Consider the following 22,932-nt stretch of genomic DNA (forward strand, 5'->3'; position numbering starts at 1 on the left):
TTTGATATTCTTTTCACAAAACTTCCCAAATCAAAATATAATGAAGTTCCTTTGACCTCTACCTAACTTTGAAATGCTTCAAAGGGCCCCTAAACTACCCCAAAGGGAGATATTAAACTAATTAGGTTCACTTGGTATGCTAATGGAAAAAGCTGTCAAATGAGTAACAAATGTTCTTAGGTTATTTTTGTTCTTGTTAAGTTGCTAAATCATGTCTGATTCTTTGTAATCCCATGGACTGCAGCCCGAAAGGCTTCTCTGTCATTTACTATCTCCCAGAGTTTGCTCAAACTCAAGCCATTGAGTCAGTGATGCTATCCAACCATCTCACCCTGTCACCCCCATCTCTTCCTCTCCTCAATATTTCTCAGCATCAGAATCTTTTCCAGTGAGTGAGCTGATTGCATCAGTTGGTCAAAGTATTGGAGCTACGACTTCAGCATCAGTCCTTCTAATGAATATTCAGGGCTCATTCCCTTTAAAATTGACTGGTTTGATTTCCTTGCAGAACAAAGGACTCTCAGGAGTCTTCTGCAGCATCACAATTTGAAAGCATCTATTTATCAGCGTTCATCCTTCTTTATGGACACTCTCAGAGGCCAAGTGAACTGGTAAATTTGGTTATAATTTTTATGATTTCTATCTAAAAAAATTACTGTTTTAAATCTATGTGTGCCAGGTATAAAGAAAACCTTCCCCTTTAACTATGACTTACTGTAATTTGGTACATTACACTTTCGTAAGCAGAACTGAAACATTTATCTTCTTCTCTCGACCTGATTGATCCTGCCAAAAACATGCTTGTCTCCAAGAGTAAGCTGTGCCTATCTAGGAACCCATGGCTGGTACAGTGAAGCTTCTGATAGCTAACTGAATCTGTTATGGCTCATTTGATTGCTGGATTATAGCAACTGAATTACAACTGGATTAATCATTGTTTTAACTTGTTCTTTGTTTTCAAATGTTTGTGATTTCTGTCTCCCTGCTGCGCTATGACTTTGTCAATGTTACTAGCTCCATTACTTATATGCTGTCTTATTAATAAGATTGTTATCTCATACAGTACCCAGTGTGTAACCAGACCTCCAACAAAACTTCTATGACTAAACATCTTGAGGAAATAAGTCACATGTATAACATAAAATAATTCTAATAGTATGATTCTAGGTATGGGAAGATGCAACAAGGGAAAGCAGCTACTGCTTCACAATCAGACAAGATCCAGACAATCTTTAATTATCAATGGAAACTGAAAGTGAAAGTTGCTCAGTCATGTCCAACTCTTTGTGACCCCATGGACTGTAGCCTACCAGCCTCTTCTGTCCATGGAATTCTCCAGGCCAGAATACTGGCGTGGGTAGCCGCTCTCTTCTCGGTTGGGGACTTACCCAACCAAGGGTACGAACCCAGGTCTCCGGCATTGCAGGTAGATTCTTTATCATCTAAGCCACCAGGGAGGCCCATTATCAATGTTGTTGAACACAAAATCTAACACCTGAAGTGGCATATTAAGAATTTTCACCTGCGCTGGGATGAACCTCCCAGAAACATGGGACCAAATTTGATCATAAAATATGGTCAAATTACTGTCCAGTAGGAAAGGATCTGAGGTAGCCCTCCAACATGAGCCAGTGATCCCTGAAGAAACTCAGGAAGGAGACAAATACCTGCCACCCAGCAGCCATTAGACTATAGTTACCCCCTGTGGTGAGCCCTGAGGAAACTCAGGATACAGGCCCCCAGGCAGCTGAGGTGCATATCAAAGAAATAATTTCACTGAGCCCAGATTTTTGCACCTTCCCATACATAAAAAAGCACTAAATTCCTTAACTTGACATGTTGCCTCCCAGGCTTGAAGTCCTCAAAATTCCCACCTCTTAAAACATAACTCTTAACTTACAGTGTGTAAATATTTTTTAAGTCTACAGGTATAAAGTATGCACTTGCAATATAGGAACAAAAGAAGGAACATTTGGAACACTGGCACCATCAGTGGGCATTCCCAGAGAGATCCATCTGACAAGACACAACATGAAGCAATTAAATGGTCATTACCCCATTTTCCATAAGATTATGGAACGGACATTGATAGTGGGGAACTGTTTGTTACAGGGAAGAACTGACTCCATGTTAAATCTGTTTCTTTAACCTATGCTTCCTATTGCTTTAATTCACTAAAAGGATAATGTCCATATATAATGGCCTGCCTCAGGGAAGCTTACTCCTGCCTGAATGTTAAACCAAAATGCCTTTGAAGAGGACTCTATCCACCTGTGGATGGCTACAGGAAGAAAGAAATTAACACATTCCTCCCCACCAAGATCAGTCATTCCAGGAGAGATTTGTAAGAGGCATGGCCTTTTTACTTCACCTGCTCACCTCCCTTCCTTATTTTATAAAAGAACCTGGCATCCAGACCCCAATAATTTGGTTATTAGGAGACATTAGTCTGCCATATTCTGGGTCTGCAGGCTTTCAAATGAAGTTGTATTTCTTGCCTCAGCATCCAGTCTCCGATTCATCAGCCAGGTGTGAGGCGAGTAACAAGAGCTTCATCTTGACAATAATTTAAGTTTGATAAAGAGATCAAAAGCTTTACAGACAAGCAAAAACTAAAACAGTTCAGCACCATGAAAGCAGCTTTGCAAGAAATATTGCAAGAACTTCTCAAGGTGAAAAAAGAAATGCTGAAAACTGGAAACATGAAAATTACAAAATTAAAACACTCAACAGAAAGACAAACATCCAGTAAATGGAAAAAGCATCCATACACATAGCTAGTAGGAAGGTTAAAAGACAAGAAATAGTAACATCACCTATATCCATGTAAGAAGTTAAGGGATACACAAAACAATAAGCTATAAAACATGTCATCAAAAACAGTTATCCTGAGGCGAAGAGAGTACAAAAGATTGTTAAATTGCATTTGAGAGTAAGATCAGAAACTTAAACACACTGGTCATAGCAAACACCCTCTTCCAACAAAACAAGAGTTGACTCTACACATGACATCGCCAGTTGGTCTACAGCGAAATCAGATTGACTATGTTCTTTGCAGCTGAAGATGGAGAAGCAATCAGCAAAAACAAGACCCAGAGCTGACTGTGGCTCAGATGATGAGCTCCTTAATGCAAAATTCAGACTTAAAATGAAAAAAGTAGGGAAAAATCACTAGGCCATTCAGGTATGACCTAAATCAACTCCCTTATGATTATACAGTGGAAGTGACAAATAGATTCAAGGGATTAGATCACATAGACAAGCGCAGGTTCATAACACTATACAGGAGGCAGTAACCAAAACCATCCCTAAGAAAAAGAAATACAAGATGGCAAAATAGTTCTCAGGAGGCCTTACAAGAGGCTGAGAAAGAAGATAAGTGAATTCCAAAGCAGAAAGGGAAGGATATATCCAACTGAATGTAGAGTTTCAAAGAATAGCTGGGAGAGATAAGACATTCTTCTTAAGTGAACAATGCAAAAAATAGAGGAAAACATTAGAATGGGAAAAACGACAGACCTCTTCAAGACAATCAGAGATACCAAGAATATTTCATGCAAAGATAGGAATAATAAAGGACAGAAACAGTAACCAGTCAAGAGAAGCAGAAGACATTGAGAAGAGGTGGCAAGAATACACAGAAGAATTGCACAAAAAAGTTCTTAATGACCTGGATAACCACAATGATATGATCACTAACATAGAGTCAGAAATCCTGGAGTATGAGGTCAAAGGGATTTAGGAAGCACTCCTACAAACAAAGTAACAAAGCTAGTGGAGGTGTTAGAACTCCAGGTCACCTATTTCAAATCCTAAAAGATGATGCTGTTAAAGTGCTGCACTCAATATGCCAACAAATTTGGAAAACTCAGCAGTAGCCACAGGACTAGAAAAGGTCAGTTTTCATTCCAATCCCAAAGAAGGGCAATGCCAAACAAAGTTCAAACTGCTGTACAACTGCACTCATTTCATATGCTTGCAAGGTAATGCTCAAAATCCTTCAAGCAAGGCTTCAAAAGTAAAATTGAGAACTTCCAGAACATAAACTGAGAACTTCTAGATGTACAAGCTGGATTTAGAAAAGAGGAGGAACCAGAAAATAAACTGCCAACATCCATTGGATCATAGACGAAACAAGAGAATTTGAGAAAAACATCTCTTTCAGCTTCATTGACTATGCTAAAGCCTTTGACTCTGTGCATCACTACAAGGAAAATTGCTGAAAATTCTTAAAGAAATGAAAATACCAGACCATATTACCTGTCTCCTGAGAAACCTATATGCAGGGTAACATGCAACAGTTAGAATCAGACATGGGACAATGGACTGGTTCAAAATTGGAGAAGGAGTACAATAAGGGTGTATATTGTCACTGCTTAATTTATATGCAGAGCACATCATTTGAAATGCTGGACTGGATGAATCACAAGCTAGAATCAAACCTTCTGGGAGAAATATCAACAACCTCAGATATGCAGATAATACTCTTCTAATGGCAGAAATCAGTCAACAACTAAGCAGCCTCTTGATGAGGATGAAAGAGGAGAGTGAAAAAGCTGGCTTAAAACTCAATATTCAGAAAACAGAGATCATGGCATCAGGACCCAAAACTTGATGGCAAATACATGAGGAAAAGTGGAAACAGTGCCAGATTTTATTTTCTTGGACTCCAAAATCACTTCAGATGGTGACTACAGCAATGAAATTAAATTTGCTCACTCCTTTGAAGAAAAGTTATGACCAACCTAGACAGTGTATTAAAAAGCAGAGACGGTACTTTGCCAAAAAAGATCCATATAATCAAATATATCATTTTTCCAGTAGTCACATATGGATGCTAAGGTTAGACCATAAAGAAGGCTAAGCACCAAAGAATTGATGCTTTTGAACTGTGGTGCTAGAGAAGACTCTTGAGAGTCCCTTGGACTGCAAGGAGACCAAACCAGTTATTCCTAAAGGAAGTCAACCTAAATATTCATTGAAAGGACAGCTGCTGAAATTCCAATACCCTGACCACCTGTTGTGAAGAGATAACTCATTGGAAAAGACTCTGAAGCTGGGAAAGATTGAAGGCAAAAGGAGAAGGGGACGACAGAGGATAAGATGGTTGGATGGCATCACAGACTTAATGGACATGAGTTTGAGCAAACTCTAGGAGATGGTGAAGGACAGGGAAGCCTGGCTTGTGCAGTCCATGGGGTCACAAAGCATCAGACAAAATTTTAGACTGAACTGAACTGTGACTCCCATGTCCTACAATCAAACTCAAAGTACCAACTTTATCACGAGGAGGCTGGCATCAATCCCAGGACCTGGCTTCAACCACCAGGGGGCAGGCAATAGCCCCAAAGTTTTCTGGACCATTACCCTACCCAAAAGTGAGCTAGTCTAAGCCTAGAGTTCTGCAGTCAGCCACATAATGAACTAGAAGCACCAAGTCAGCAGCCTCTTCAGAAGGCAGGACCTAGCAACCAACCAGACTGGGGTTCAACCGAGCCTACCAGATATCCCACATAGCTTACCACAATAAAAGGACCCACACAGCCTTCATGGGAGAGCCTACAAAGTATATAGACTAGAAACACGTATGTTTGGTACTGAGACACGTGTATCTCCTACAAAAGAACATTTCTCTAAGGTCAGGAAACCTAAGCAAGCTACCATTCACATAAAAGAAAAACAGCAACTTACATAAAAAATGATGCAACAAAGGAACATATTCCAGATGAACAAACAAGCAAAAACCCCAGAAGAACTAAGTGAAGTGGAGATAGGCAATCTACCTGAGAAAGTTCAAAGACCTTGAGAGAAGAATGGATGCATAGAACAAGAAGTTAAAAGTTTTTACTAGACAATACAAACTTGATGAAGAAGATAATAACTGAAATGAAAAATACACTAAATGATACAAAGGAATGGATCAGCAAGCTGAAAGAGTAGTGGGAATCACTGACGATGAACAGGAAAAAGAATGAAAAAACATGAGGCCCATTTAAGAGAGTTCTAGGACAACATAAGCATACTAATACTTGCATTATAGAAGTCCTAGAAGGAGGAGAGGGAAACGGGCTGAGAACATGTTTAAAAAAATGGTAGCTGAACAGTTCCCTAACCTGAAAAGGAGACAGGTATCAAAGTCCAGGAAGCACAGAGAGTTGCTAAACACAAGGAGGAAGACACTAAGATATGACCATTAAAATGGCAAAGATTAAATACAGAGAAACTATTAAAAGCAGCCAGGGAAAAGAAAAAAAGTTATATACAAAGGCTATCTGATGACTTTTCAGCAGAAACTCTGTAGGACAGAAAGGAGTGGCATGATATTTACAATGATGAAAAGGAAATACGTACTGCTGAGAATACTCAGCAAGGTTCTCATTTCGTTTCAGGGAAGAATGACTCTGTATTAGATCTGTTTACTTTAACCTTTGCTTCTCATTGCTTCTGTTCAAAAAGTATACTGGCTATGCATAACTGCCTGCCTTGGGAGAAGCTTGCCCCTCTACCTAAATGTTAAACCAAAATAATGCCTTGTTCAGGCCCTTATCCACCTGTGCATGACAACAGGAAGAAACTGACACATGCCCTTCCTTAGGCTAGCCATTCCACGAGGGATTTTAAGAGTAATAAGCTTCCTTATTTTACCTCCTCACCTATCCCTCTGTTCTAAAAAAGAACCTAGCATCCAGACCCTGATTAGATGGTTATTTTGAGACATTCATCTGCCATCCTCTCAGCTGACTTTCTAAATAAAAATGTATTCCTTGCCTCAACATCTCATCTCCGAATCTCTGACCTCTATGTGGTGAGCACAGCAAGGTTGAACTCAATGACAAATTTGGTTTAGCCAGCCAGGAGCCTTGCTGCTCGTGGCTAGCCAGCCCCAGTCAGGGAATACTGTGGTAAGGCCCTAGCAGCTGCCAGGACCATCTGTCCTGAGGATTTTCCCTTCCAAATTCCCTGATGCAGCACCCATTGCCCCAGCACTTTGCAGCTGAAGCCTGGACCTGGCAAATTTCTATGAGCTGATGGATACTATTTCATAGGTAAGTCCATCTGATTCGATAATCACTTTGTTGGTGTTATATCATGGTTTTGTACGTCCTTTTGTGATGTAAGTCTACAGACTTGATTTTATAGGGTAAGTTGCTCTGGTTTGCATGCTAGGAACATATTCTCCTCTTAATTTGGGTGTTTCCTTTATCGAACAAGTCAAATTGGTTGCAGCATCTTACTAGAGAGGGGAATTGTTGGACTCTACCTGATTTAGAACCAGCTTGTTGGGAGCTAATTCATTGTTTTTGTATGGTAAGTCTACCAAGTTGGGAACCAGTTTGCTCGGTTTTGTCATGGTTTTGCATCCATCAATGTTGGAATTTGTGCTTTTTGTGCTTTGGTAGGAGAAGACTCTTGAGAGTGCCTTGGACTGCAAGGAGATCCAACCAGTCCATTCTGAAGGAGATCAGCCCTGGGATTTCTTTGGAAGGAATGATGCTGAAGCTGAAGCTCCAATACTTTGGCCACCTCATGCGAAGAGTTGACTCATTGGAGAAGACTCTGATGCTGGGAGGGATTGGGGGCAGGAGGAGAAGGGGATGACCGAGGATGAGACGGCTGGATGGCATCTGAGTGAACTCTGGGAGTTGGGGGATGGACAGGGAGACCTGGTGTGCTGCGATTCTTGGGGTCGCAAAGAGTCGGACACGACTGAGCGACTGAACTGAACTGATAATCAAACTTATGAAAATAAAAAATATTTCATCTATCCCAAAAGAAAGCTCTCTGGGGTGTATATTAGATATATTAGGATCACAAGAGTGAGGGCCCTGAATGGCTCACTCAATTGTTACACGATCTCACATTTTAAAAGTGTTTTCCAAAAGAGCTAGGAAAAGAGGTAAGAGTACATATTTAGAAGCATTTGTGCAATTACATAAGGAGAAAAATGTCAGAAGGGCACCCAGCTTGGAGCCAGAACCACTTCCATGGCAGGAATATTTCCCTTGTGCCAATGTCCTATAAAAAGCCAGGAGGCTCCATTAGAGTTAAGGCATCTGATACTAATTTCACCACAGGAAGCTCAGGTAAATTTGATGGTGGGGAACAAATTGACTGACTTTCTAATATGGGTGCCAAATATACTGAGGTAAACACCAAGGTCGTATAGAAAATATCTCACTCTATCCCTGTTATTGGTGTTTCTGGAGAAGCACAAAGCTTTTTAACCTTACAACCTCTAAAATGCTGCTGATTGAAACACAGGGAAGATCCTCATTAGTTTTTGTAAATAGAGTGCCAAAATGGGAGGCCCATGGGTCTAAGCTAACCATAGCTTATACTCAGAGTCTGATAAAAAATTTTGGAAGAGGCCTTTCCTTCTAAGCTAATTACGAAAATGAAAAACTTTGCAACAAATGTAAATGGGTATGTCTATCCTTCAATATCATTGAGGGATACTGAATACTTCAAAAAAGAAAGAAAAACAAAAACTGTCCTTGTTTTAGAAATGTAGTCTGCATAAATACAAGTATGGTCCATCACTTCATGGCAAATAGATGGGGAAACAATGGAAACAGTGAGACTTTATTTTCTTGGACTCCAAAATCACTGCAGATGGTGACTGCAGCCATGAAATTAAAAGACGCTTGCTCCTTGGAAGAAAAGCTATGACCAACCTAGACAGCATATAAAAAGCAGAGATATTACTTTGCCGACAAAGGTCCATCTAGTCAAGCCTATGGTTTTTCCAATAGCCATGTATGAATGTGAGACTTGGACCATAAAGAAAGCTGAGTGCTGAAGAATTGATGCTTCTGAACTGTTGTGCTGGAGAAGACTCTTGAGAGTCCCTTGGACTGCAAGGAGATCAAACCAGTCAATCCTAAAGGAAATCAGTCCTGAATATTCATTGAAAGGACTGATGCTGAAACTGAAACTCTAATACTTTGGCCACCTGATGCAAAGAACTGATGCATTGGAAAAGACCCTGATGCTGGGAAAGATTGAGGGCAGGAGGAGAAGGGGATGACAGAGGATGAGATGGTTGGATGGCATCACTGACGTGATGGACATGAGCTTGAGTAAGCTCCAGGAGTTGGTGATGGACAGGGAGGCCTGGCATGCTGCAGTCCATGGGGTCTCAAAGAGCTGGACACAACTGAGTGACTGAACTGAACTGAAACCTTCCCATTTAGCTTAAAAAGCATGGAAGTATTAAACTAAGGGGGAAACAAAGTCAACCTAGGACAAAGTTGCCTGTATCTTTGAGTTGCAAATGTCCTACCTGGTCTTCTCAGGAATCCTATCTCTTCCATCCTTTTAAAGTGCAAATTTTAAAGAAGGTAAACTAATTTTAAAGAAAGTAAAGTAATTGATGCTTTTGAACTGTGATGTTGGAGAAGGCTCTTGAGAGTCCCTTTGGACTGCAAGGAGATCAAACCAGTCAATTCTAAAGGAAATCAACCATGAATATTCATTGGAAGGACTGATGCTGAAGCTGAAGTTCCAATACATTGGCCACCTGATGTGAAGAACTGACTCTTTAGAAAAGACTGTTATGCTGGGAAAGATTGAAGGCAGGAGGAGAAGGGGACGACACAGGATGAGATGGTTGGATGGCTTCACTGACTCAATGCACATGAATTTGAGCAAGCTCCGGGAGCTGGTGATGGACAGGGAAGCCTGATGTGCTGCATTACATGGAGTTACAAGAGTCAGACACAACTACGTGGCTGAACTGTACTGAGTGTAATTTAGAAGTTGGCTTGTCCTAGGCAAAAACAAATCCTAACGTCTTTTCTGCAAATATTTAGCCATCTAGCCAAGTGAATTTGACTTATTCCATCTATCAGATACTCAATTTTAATCCATTCTCTTTTGTAAACTGGTGGGTTTTATATTGTCTTATCTGACTCAGGGCTGATCCTTGAAATGAGAAATAAAGTCTCTGTGTGTTTGTATGTATGTTTGTCTTTGAATAACATACTTGTGGTTGATCTGTAAAGGAGCTCTATTTAAATGACTTGAAGAAAAGTAAGCAATTACAAACTAAATAATTCTAAAAACAAGAGAAATTAAACTAAATTGTGGTGACCCAAGGATGAAAGAGCAGGTAAAACCAAGGAGGGTCTTGGAATGCAGGAACAGAAAAACCAGACCCTTATCATCCTTCCCTCCCCCATGTTGTAATTATTAATGGATTTCAGGTCCTCCTGAGCAGTGTAAGCTGTCTCCCCACCTAGCCCAGAGGGAGAAGATATTTGCCTTACTCTCCCCCTGCCTCCAACCACTATATGTGCCTCATCCAATCAGCAAATGACCCTCAAGACCCGTATCCCACTCCTTGTACCCTGGGTATAAAGTGGACTAAGGACCCCTGTTCAGTGTCAGTTCTCCCTTGAGCTGGCCCACTGTTCGAACAGCATCTCTCACTCGAATAAACTTTATTTCCCTCTCATTCTGTCTCATGTCTGGAAATTCTTTTCCAACCCACGCCTGGACCACATTTTTGGTGGCCCGTACAGGGACCTTGGGGTTTCTTCCCCCACCTCCTTGCTCCTCCTTTCTCATATGGACCCTCTGTAAACGGCAAGTGCTGTGGAAGCAACTAGGAACTCTAGCCAGGGTTACCCTCTGGTGTGTTCCAAAGGCCCCACTGCTCACTGCGCCCCAGTAGCTGCCGCCCGAACAGGTGAGGGTCTCCCCTTTGTCTTCTTTCCTACTGAGGACTAGGCCAACCAATATCGTGTGGGCACAGGTCAGGCACTTAAAAGCCATTAGGGCGCCTGTCACCTGAAGATTCCTGTGTCAGTATAAGGGGGACATGGAACGGATCAGGCCACAAGGGCATCTGCCTCCAGCAAGACAACTTCCATGCACCAGGTCAGGCACATAGTGGTTGAAGCAAAGCAGAGACCATTGTCCCCTGGCGGTGGCCTCCCCAATTGGATTGTAAGGTGGATTCCTCAGCCTTCTTCCCTGTTGCTTTCACTTCTTTCCCTTTCAGTCTGGATTGATTTAATTAGCCTAGATGTTGCCTCTGAGCCATCCCAAGAGTGCCTTCCACATTTCAGGGAATCCCCAAATAGTGAATCACCTGGTTGCTCCCAGGAATCTCTGTCTTTCTCTGCCCAGGTCACATGGTGCCTTAACTGCACGGTTCTCAGAGGTCACCTCTCACTGTTGGATGTGACTGTTGGGACGGTTGGCCATTTTTATGCTGTTAGTTGCACGGAGACGTCACTGAGACAAAAAGGGACACCTTTTTGCCAGTCAGTGACTCTCAGTACCCCCATCCTATGGCATATAGGCTAAGGATGGGTTTTGGTACGTCTCAGGAGCCTCTCTCAGACTCACCCCTTGGATACATTCTCAGAAACTGGAAAAAATTTTGACCCTGCAGAAGGCTTGGCCCCAATACAAACTGGGGGACCCCCCTAAAAAAAGAAGGCCTCTGAATGGCACACTAGCTTTTGCCAAAAGCAGGGAAAAGACTCAGCATTTCCTTACATTCAGTTCTTCATGGCTCTCAGAATTCAGATTGAGGGACCCCTGCCGCATGTGTCTTTTTGTTGCTTCCCTATCTCCTGTCCCCCTGTCTCTCTCAGATTTCCTAGATGACCCCTACTTGACCTTTCATATCCACATGACCTCTAGGAAAGAATTCTAAGCTTCCCCTTGGTCCAGGTCTTTCTCCTGTATTCAAAAGCCTGAAGAATCAAAAACTCGACTAACATTCTAAAGAATCCCCTTCTAACTACACTTCTCTCTCAGGTGGAGAGGGAACCAAGCTTCTCCCACTTGGTTCCTAAACATTCTAAAAAATTCCCTTCTAACTACTTCTGTTTCTCACGGTGGGGAAGGACCAAGTTTTCCTCACTCGAGCAAATTCCCTTAACCATTCAGATTCCTCTGATGGGACGAAGACCTCACTTCCCACCACAGGGACAATCCAAGATTTTTATCAACAGATCTGCCCCTGATATCAAAGTCAATTTGGGCACTATTCGGTCTATATTTTAGCTATAAAACCATGACTACCGAAAGGAAAGATGACTTTTTGACACAGGATGGCCATGATATTCTTTAGACTCTGGAGAAAACTGGTTAAAGTGAATTTTTTTTCCTTGGAAACTGCAAGCTGGTTCTTTTTGCACATGCCACTAGAAACAACTAGCTTGTTTAAAGACCTGCCTAGGGAAAAGCCTGAAGTTAACCCTTTCCATGTCCTTGAAATTCATAGCCCACTTTATCTGAGACCTCAGCCTTGGGCAAATTAGAACTTCAAGCAAAAAAAAAAAAAAAGCGGGCAAAGAGATATTTTAAATCTCGAGCAGCAAACTATCAAATCTCTGTCTGTCTGTCTGTCTGGATTTATGTATGTCTCAGTATGTGTCATTTGGTCTTTTTGATAATATTGCTGAAGCTGTAAATGAATTCTAATTTAATTGGCCTAAGGAAATGTAAGCGCTTACAAATCAGACAATTCTAAATACAAGAGACATTAACCTAAATGAATTTCAGATTCACGTGACTGGGAAATATTCAATATTAAATATCTAGTATTAATGTTTGTTTGCTAATCTAACAAAGACATGTCTAAGAGTCGTTAACATTAAGCATAATCTTTTCATTGTGCCTAGGTTTATTATAAGTTAAATATTGTTATATTGTTATATCTGTTACAAGTTTGTCAGAAAGGAAAGTAATTCAAGTGAAGAAACTTTAAAAAAAAAGAAAAATATAAATGAGACAAGAGCTTTTAGATAAACTATTAAGAATGATTATACTTTAAAAATGTCTGTCTAAAATAGTCTCTCCTGACTGGGGTAACTTGAATTCCTAGGGTGGTACTAAACTAAATGACAGAAGTTTGTTGAATAGCTAGGTCATTTCCAAATAAAATAAGATTCTGAAACATCCATTACTGAACGCTAACTTCCTCTTATAGAGAAACTAGAGATTTTGGACTATTAATGAATAATGTTTGATGCCATCCTGAGATGGCATTTTAGAATTTTTTTAGAAATTATCACCGCTATTTATGTTCACCAATCTAAAAGTGAAGTGAAGTCGCTCAGTCATGTCCAACTCTTTGCGACCCCATGGGCTGTAGACTACCAGACTCCTCTGTCCGTGGGATTTTCCAGGCAATAGTCCTGGAGTGGATTGCCATTTCCTTCTCCAGGGGATCTTCCCAACCCAGGGATCAAACCCGGGTCTCCAGCATTGTAGACAGACGCTTTACCGTCTGAGCCACCAGGGAAGTCTCACCAATCTATAGAATGCTAATATAAAGGTCAGTTCTTGGCTGCTTAAGGAAAGTAGGATGTGTTTTCAGTAGAGAAGGTATGAGGAATGAAATTACATTTTATGAAGGAGAAAGGAAGTAGGTCTGACTTACAGTTGGCTGTTTCAGGATGGGGGAACAAAGTAATGGGTACAGAAAGTGATAAGAAGGTTTTATGGAAAGTGGACCCCAAGGGAAGAGTTTTGTGTATAGATACAAGTTTTATTGAGATGTTGAACTGCCTTTGCTAATGGATTTTAAGTTTCTTTACCTCTGAAGTGATTTATGTTTACCTTTGAAATCTTATTACTTTGGCTAAGTGAATATATTGCTTCATAGTGATCTATATGACTGTATCTGACTGAGTGTTATAAACTCTTTTGATATTTATCGACAAAGCTTCCTAAATAATTTGACTTCTAGCTAACTTTGGGATGCTTCAGAGGGCCCTTGAAACATCCCAAAGAGAGATATTAAACTACTGAGTACTGACATTAAACTACTGAGTCAAATTAAATTAAATTACATGTTAAATTACATGGGAAGTATTGCTAGAGGAGTGATAAATCTTCTCAGGTTATACTGTATAGTTGATGTTACTAATATAGATATCCTAAAATTATGTGGAATTCATATAGATCTGATATGCTCTGATAAAATGTGGTCAATTATAATTTGAGTTATCATATTAAAGTGTTATATATCATAACAATGACCAGGCTACTTGTCAATTGCAATTTAATCAGATTTTAAACATGCCTTCTATTGTTTCACTCTGATGCCCTTGCAAGAATACTGCTACTTCAAGATTTATGGAGAAGACTTTTCTAAGATTAAGCAATAAACAAATTTTGTTTGTTTGTTATTTGGTAAACTGGTAACAGATTGGAATTTAGTCTACTCTCTATGTTAAGAGAACAAAGTTTTCTTAGAATGCAGCTTTTGATAACAGATTATATATTTCTTTGCCTTTAAGTGACATATATTTGTTTCTAAAATCTTTTGTTACTTTGGTCAAGTAAAGAAGCATTATTTAAGATTACGGTACATATAGACAAAACTCATTCTGCTTCTACAAAAAATAAGCCCTTATGGTTACATTTTTGCTATCCTGATGTCCTTTAAACATGGCAACAGTCTACTCCTAAATCAGGGAATTAAAAATGGGTGAACAATAGCTGTAAATCAGAGTCAGGGCTGTGGGAAATCCAAGATGGCTGCTTGGACTTCCCAGCTCCCTGAAAAACCTCTTTTTTTTTTTTTTTTGATGGGTTAACACCTTCCCTAGCTACAGGGTTAATGCCCTCATAACGAAAAAATTATGCTTCACTGAATATTAAGTTTTGATAATTGTCAAACTAAATTTCTAGTTTTGTTAATTAAGGTCTAGTGTTTACTAAGACTCACTTCTGAGATGGTTCCTTGTTGTTATATCATATTGCTAAAAGATTTACATTATTAAAAAGGACACTCTAAGTTTGTTTCTAAAGTTTATCTCAGTCAGCAATCTTCAGATAAAGATCAGATACTCCATGATGTACAATCAAGAGATTAACACCAGTACTCCTTGGAAGAAAAGCTATGACCAACCCAGATAGCATACTGAAAAGCAGAGACATTACTTTGCCAACAAAGGTCTGTCTAGTCAAGGCTATGGTTTTTCCAGTGGTCATGTATGGATGTGAGAGTTGGACTGTGAAGAAAGCTGAGCGACGAAGAATTGATGCTTTTGAACTGTGGTGTTGGAGAAGACTCTTGAGAGTCCCTTGGACTGTAAGGAGATCCAACCAGTCCATTCTAAAGGAAATCAGCCCTGGGTCTTCTTTGGAAGGAATGATGCTAAAGCTGAAACTCCAGTACTTTGGCCACCTCATGCGAAGAGCTGACTCATTGGAAAAAGACTCTGATGCTGGGAGGGATTGGAGGCAGGAGGAAAAGGGGACAACAGAGGATGAGATGGCTGGATGGCATCACCGACTCAATGGACGTGAGTTTGAGTAAACTCCGGGAGTTGGTGATGGACAGGGAAGCCTGGCGTGCTGCGATTCATGGGATTGCAAAGAGTTGGACACGAATGAGCGACTGAACTGAACTGAACAGTCATTTAACAAATGAAGTCAGATGACCTGCAGTATACTGGGCTATACCTAACAAAAGTTCTTGACTTAAATTCTTGCTTGTGACCTTACTTACTAATAACTGCTAGCTATATTATTTTCTATGTTGCTTGTTTCAGAAGATTGTTTCTTATGTTACTAAATGTGTAACTGAGCATGTGATAAAATGCTGATATGCAGTTCCATATGAGATCAATGATTGTGATAAGAAGCACCAAGAAGGAATATTTTCCTGGACCAAGAGGCTAGTAAGACAGGTATGGTCCAGAGACTTTGACTACACGCAAGGCCTGGGTCCAGTAACAGCACACTGAGTGGCCTGTCAATGAATCTTCGTTAGACCTGGGAACGCGCCGTCCCAGCACCGTAGGACACAATGCCCATGAAATGCCCCCAAAGCATGGTCAAATAAGTGGCTATGAAAGGATGCTATAGACTGGAAGTTGGCGCTTGCCAGCTGCCTCTACAAGGATTACATAGTGACCACTGCAAGCTGCTGACCTTCAACATCCCCTGAAAGGAGTTCAGGGTGGAGATCAGAAATAAGGCACTCTATGCTCTGGGAAAAGAACCCACAAGAACTGGCCTTCAGATAGTCAGATGTCTTCAGGTAAAGATTTTATGAACCCAAATTCTTGCATCTTCTCATACCTAGAGAAACACTAACATCACAAACCAATGTCTTGTCCTGATTCTCCTGGCTACCTCCTCAGCAGCTTTTCTACTTCTATTAATCTTTGGGCCATGTACCTTTAACTTTCTTGTTAAATTTGTTTCTTCTTGAATACAACAAATCTCCAAGTGGTAGTACAACAAGAATATTCCCTGACCAACACCCAGATGATACTGAAACAAGTAACCTTACAATTCCATGAACTCTCATTTCCCTCTGTAAATGTACCCTGACAGAGAGCAGGCAGGGGAACCCAGAGCCCCATGACACCCTGTACAGCCTGAAGAAGCCAGAGCGGTCATTGCCCCTTTTCCTTTGAGACCAGGGTCCCAAATGCCTGAAAAAGGAAATAGGTAGATAGTTAGACATGAACAGGGTATCTAAAGGGGCCAAAGAATTGGCCCTAAAAATAAAGAGAGGGAGGAATGTGGTGACCCAAGGACGAAAGAGTAGATAAAACCAAGGAGGGTCTTGGAATGCAGGAATGGAAAAACCAGACTCTTATCATCCTTTCCTCCCCCACGTTGTAACTGTTAATGGATTTCAGATCCTCCTGAGCAGTATAACCTGTCTCCCCTCCTATCCCAGAGGGAAAAGATATTTGTCTTACTCTCCCCCACCACCCCTCACCAGTATATGTACTTCATCCAATTGTCAAATAACCTGCAAGACCCCTATCCCACTCTTGTACCCTGGGTATAATCGTGGACTAAGGATCCCTGTTCAACACTGCTGGTTCTCCCTTGAGCTGGCCCACTGTTCTAACAGCATCTCTCACTCTAATAAAATTTATTTCCCTCTCATTCTGTCTCATATCTGGAAATTCTTTTCCAACCCATGCCCAGACCACGACATAAATGAGTTTCAGGTTCATGTGAACCAGGAATTAATATTAAATTAATACTGGGGTCAACTACAAATTAGCATTTGCCAACGACTAAATAACAATAACAATGGTATTTGCCATCTGCAGAGATTGAACCCTATGCTGCAACAGCTGTTGAACTTCAACACTCCCTGAAGGAATTCAGGGTTGAGTAATGCAGATAGTGAAGAGTAACTAAAGAATCACTTGATGAAAGTGAAAGAGAGTGAAAAAGCTGGCTTAAATCTCAACATTCAAAAAACCGAAGATCATGGCAATCAGTCCCATCACTTCATAGCAAATGGATGGGGAAACAATGGAAACAGTGAGAGACTTTACTTTCTTGGGCTCCAAAATCACTGCAGATGGTGATTGCAGCCATGAAATTGAGACACTTGCTCCTTGGAAGAAAAGCTATGACCAACATAGACAGCATATAAAAAGCAGAGACATTACTTTGCCGACAAAGGTCCATCTAGTCAAAGCTATGGTTCTTCCAGTAGTCATGTGTGGATGTGAGAGTTGGACCATAAAGAAAGCTAAGCACTGAAGAATTGATGCTTTTGAACTGTGGTGTTGGAGAAGACTCTTCAGAGGCCCTTGAACTGCAGATCAAACCAGTCAATCCTAAAGGAAATCAGTCCTGAATATTCATTGGAAGGACTGATGCTGAAGCTGAAACTCCAATACTTTGGCCACCAAAGTGAAGAACTGACTCATTGGAAAAGACCCTGATGCTTAGAAAGACTGAAGGCAGGAGGAGAAGGGGACAACAGAGGATGAGATGGTTGGATATCACCAGCTCAATGAACATGAGTTTGAGCAAGCTCTGGAAGTTGGTGATGAACAACTGCTGCAGTCGATGGGGTCTCAAAGAGTCAGACATTACTGAGCGACTGAACTGAACTAAGGTTCTCTGTGCTCCGGGGAATCTGTTAGGACAGGTCTTTAGATAGTTGGATATTTTTAGGAACAGGTTTTATGATTCCAACCCCCGCATCTCTTCATATCTAGAAAAGTACTAAATTCATTCACGGTGACATCAGAGCTTTGTGACTAGGAGAAAACATCTTGTAAACTAAGCACTTGATTGTACTGAACTCCACCTTTACCAAACCTTATATATTGACCTTCCCCCACTACCTCTTTTTTTTTAATTAATTAATTTAATTGGAGGATAATTTCTGTACAATATTGTGGTGGTTTTTGCCATACATTGACGTAAATCACCCATGGGTGCACATGCATCTCCCCATCCTGAACCCCCTTCCCAACTCCTTCCCTACCTCATCCCTCTGAGTTGTCCCAGAGCACTGGCTTTGTGTGCCCTTCTTCATGCATCAAACTTGCACTTGTTATCTATTTTACATATGGTAATATACATCTTTCAATGCTATTCTCTCAAGTCATCCCACCCTCCCCTTCTCCCACATAGTGCAAAAGTCTGTTCTTTACATCTGTGTCTCTTTTGCTGCCTTGCATATAGGTTTGTATTTACCATCTTTCTAAATTCCTTATATATGCATTATTATACTGAATTGGTGTTTCACTTTCTGACTTACTTCATTCTATATAATAGGCTCCAGTTTTGTCCACCTCATTAGAACTGACTCAAATGCATTCTTTTTTATAGCTGAGTAATATTCCATTGTGTATATGTACCACAGCTTCCTTATCCATTCATCTGCTGATGGACATCTAGGTTGCTTTTATGTCCTAGCTATTGTAAACAGTGCTGCAATTAACATTGGGATACATGTGTCTCTTTCAATTCTGGTTTCCTCCATATGTATGATTAGCAACCCCACCACCTCTTTAGAGCAGTCTCTCAGAACTATCTGAGGTGCTGCTTCTTGGGCTGTAGTTCTCATTTTGCCCCAAATAAAGCTTAACTCACAACCCTGAAGTTGTGCATCATTTTTATTCAACACTGGTATTAATGTTTTTCCAATGATCTAATTAATATAGACATATGTTAGGAATCAACATTAAATATAATACTTTGATTGTGCCTTGGCTTAATATAATCTAAATAAAATCTTATTCTGTTATAAATTCATCAGCAAGGAAAGAAAATGAGATAAGAACTTTTAGAAGTAATTATATTTTAGGATCTCTTCAGATATTCCATAATTGAAAGTTAGAATTGTGCTAATATAAGCAATGGAAAGTTTGTGGAAAGTAGGCCCCGAACAAAGACTTCTGTACATAATCAGTGAGGATTAAGTTTAAATAAGTCTGAGTAAATAAACTTTAAAAATATGCTGGTACAAAACTTGGATTTGGCTTTTCTCACTATTAAAAAGACAAATTTTCTTAAGCTATTACATGGCCTTTGATTACAGATTTTAAGTTTCTTTACCTCTTAAGTGATCTGTTCTGTATTTGTCTTAAAAATATTTTATTGTTACTTTGGCTAATTGAATATCTACTGTTTCACACTGACCTAAGATCCTGTTGTGTTTCAAAACTTTGATATTCTTTTCACAAAACTTCTCAAATCAAATTATAATGAAGTTTCTTTGACCTCTACTTAACATTGAGATGCTTCACATACCCCAAAGGGAGATATTAAACTAATTAGATTCACCGGGTATTCTAATTGAACAAGGTGTCAAATGAATAATAAATGTTCTTAGGTTATTTTTGTTCTTGTTAAGTCACTAAATCATGTCTGATTCTTTGTAATCCCATGGAATGCATCTGTCCTTTATTGTCTCCCAGATTTTGCTCAAAAACATGTCCATTGAGTCAATGATACTATCCAACCATCTCACCCTGTCACCCCCATCTCTTCCTCTCCTCAATCTTTCTCAGCACCAGAGTCTTTTCCAATGAGTCGGCTGCTCACATCAGTTGGCCAAAGTATTGGAGCTTCGACTTCAGCATCAGTCCTTCTAATGAATATTCAGGGTTCATTCCTTTTAAGATTGACTGGTTTTATTTTCTTGCGGTCCAAAGGATTCTCAAGAGTCTTCTCCAGCACCACAATTTGAAAGCATATATTCATTAACATTCAGCTGTCTTTATGGACAAACTCTCAGAGGCAAAGTGAACTGGTACATTTAGTTATAATTTTTATGGTTTCAATCTAAAACAATTACCCGTTTAAATCTGTATTTCCAGGCATAAATAAAACCTTCCCCTTAAATTAATTGTGACATTGTAATTTGGTACATTATACTATTATAAGCAGAATTACAGCATTTATCTTCTCCTCTCAGCCTGGTTGATCCTGCCAGTAACATATGCTTGTCTCCAAGAGTAAGCCATGCATGTCCAGGCACCCATAGCCAGTACAGCGAAACTGGATAGCTACTTAAATCCATTATGGCTCCTTTCCTTGCTGGATTACAGCAACTAAATTACAACTGGATTAACCATTGTTTTAATTTGTTCTTTGTTTTCAAATTGTTAGTGCTTTGTGTTTCCCTGTGGCACTGTGCCTTTGTCAATGTTGCTAGCTGCATTACTTACATGCTGTCTTATTTATAAGATTATTATCTCTTATAGTACCCAGTGTATAACCAGACCTCCAAAAAAACTTCTATGACTAAACATCCTGAGGAAATAAATCACATTTACAACATAAAATAAATGCAATAGTGTGATTCTAGGTTTGGGAAGATGCAACAAGGGAAAATAGCTCCTGGATCACAATCAGACAAGATCCAGACAATCTTTAATTATCAATGTGGTCTAATCCAAAATTTTACACCTGTAGTGGCATATCAAGAATTTTCACCTGATCTGGGATGAGCCTCTCAGCAATATGGGACCAAATTTGATCATGAAATGTCTCCCAAATATTGGTCAAATTCCTGTCCAAGAGGAAAGCATCTGAGGCAGCCCTCCAGTGTGAGCCAGTGATCCCTTAAGAAACTCAGGAAGGAGACAAATACCTGCCATCTAGCAGCCATCAGACTACAGCCACTCCCTATGGTGAGCCCTGAAGAAACTCAGGATATGAGATACATGCCCCCAGATATATGAGGTGTATATGAAGGAAATAATTTCAGTGAGCCCAGATTTTTGCATCTTCCCATACATAAAAAAAATCACTAAATTCCTTACCTTGACATGTTGCCTCCCAGGCTTGAAGTCCTCAAAATTCCCATCTAATAAAACATAATTCTTAACTTATAGTTTGTAAATATTTTTTAAGTCTACAGGTATAAAGCAGACACTTTCTATAAAGGAACAAAAGAAGAAGCATTTGAACACTACCACCAATAGTGGACATTCCCAGAGAGACTCATCTGACAAGACACAACATGAAGCAATTAAATGGTCATTACCCCTTTTCCCAAAAGATTATCAAATGGACATTTATAGTGGGGAACTGTTACAGGGAAGAACTGACTCCATATTGGATTTGTCTCTTTTTCTTTAACATTTTCTTCCTGTTGCTTTTGTTCACTAAATGGATACTGTCCATACATAATGGCCTGCCTTGGGGAACCTTAACTCTCTGCCTGAATGTTAAACAGAAATGCCTTTGATCAGGAGCCTAACCACCTGTGGATGGCTACAGGAAGAAAGAAAGAAATACATGCCCCTACCAAGGCCAGTCATTACAGGAGAGATTTGTAAGAGGCACGCCCTTTTTCACTTGGAGAAGGAAATGGCAACCCACTCCAGTATTCTTGCCTGGAAAATCCCATGGACTGAGGATCCTGGTAGGCTACAGTCCATGGGGTTGCAAAGAGTTGGACACTACTGAGCGACTTCGCTTTCACTTTCCTCACCTCCCTTCCTTATTCTATAAAAAAACCTGGCATCCAGACCCCAATAAGATGGTTATTTTGATACATTAGTTGCCATATTCTCAGTCTGATGGCTTTCCAAATAAAGTTGTATTCCTTACCTCAACATCCAGTCTCTGATTCACTGGCCTGTTGTGATGGGATCAGAGGGAGCTTGACTGAATAATAACTTAAGTTTGATAAACAGATCAAAAGGTTTACAGACAAGCAAAAACTAAGAGTTCAGCACCATGAAATTAGCTTTGCAAGAAATATTACAGGAACTTCTCTAGGTAAAAAAAGAAAAGTCAAAAACTAGAAAAATGAAAATTACAAAATGAAAAAGTTCAACATTAAGACATACATACAGTAAATGGAGAAAACCATCCACACACATAGCTAGTAGGAAGGTTGAAAGACAGGAAATAGCAACATCATTTATATCCATGCAAGAAGTTAAAGATGCACAAAACAATTAGCTGTAAAAAATGTCATCAAAAACAATTATCATGAGGGGAAGAGAGTTCAACAGATTGTTAAATTGCGTTTGAGAGTAAGATCAGAAAATTAAACACACTGGTCATAGCAAACACCCTCTTCCAACAAAACAAGAGTTGACTCTTACACACTGACACCATCAGCTGGTCCATAGCAAAATCAAATTGACTATATTCTTTGCAGCTGAAGATGGAGAGGCTCTATACAGTCAGCAAAACAAAAAAAACAAACAAAAAAAAACCGACCTGAAGCTCACTGTGTCTCTGATCATGAGCTGCTTAATGCAGACTTAAATTGAAGAAAGTAGGGAAAACCACTAGGCCATTCAGGTATGACCTAAATCGACTCCCTTATTACTATACAGTGGAAGTGACAAATAGATTCAAGGGATTAGATCTCATAGACCAAGTGCCTGAAGAACTACGGTTGGAGGTTCATAACATTGTACAGCAGGTGGTGATCAAAACCATCCCCAAGGAAAAAGAAATGTGAGAAGGCAAAATAGTTCTCAGGAGACCTTACAAGAGGCTGAGAAAGAAGAGAAATGAAATTCAAAGCAGAAAGGGAAGGATATACCCAACTGAATGCAGACTTTCAAAGAATAGCTGGGAGAGATAAGACAGTCTTCTTAAATGAACAATGCAAAGAAATAAAAGAAAACAATACAGTGGGAAAAATGAAAGACCTCTTCATGACAATCAGATACCAAGGGAACATTTTATGCAAAGATAGGCACAATAAAGGAT

This window comes from Budorcas taxicolor, chromosome 10, assembly GCF_023091745.1.
Source record: "Budorcas taxicolor isolate Tak-1 chromosome 10, Takin1.1, whole genome shotgun sequence".
NCBI classification, from domain to species: domain Eukaryota; kingdom Metazoa; phylum Chordata; class Mammalia; order Artiodactyla; family Bovidae; genus Budorcas; species Budorcas taxicolor.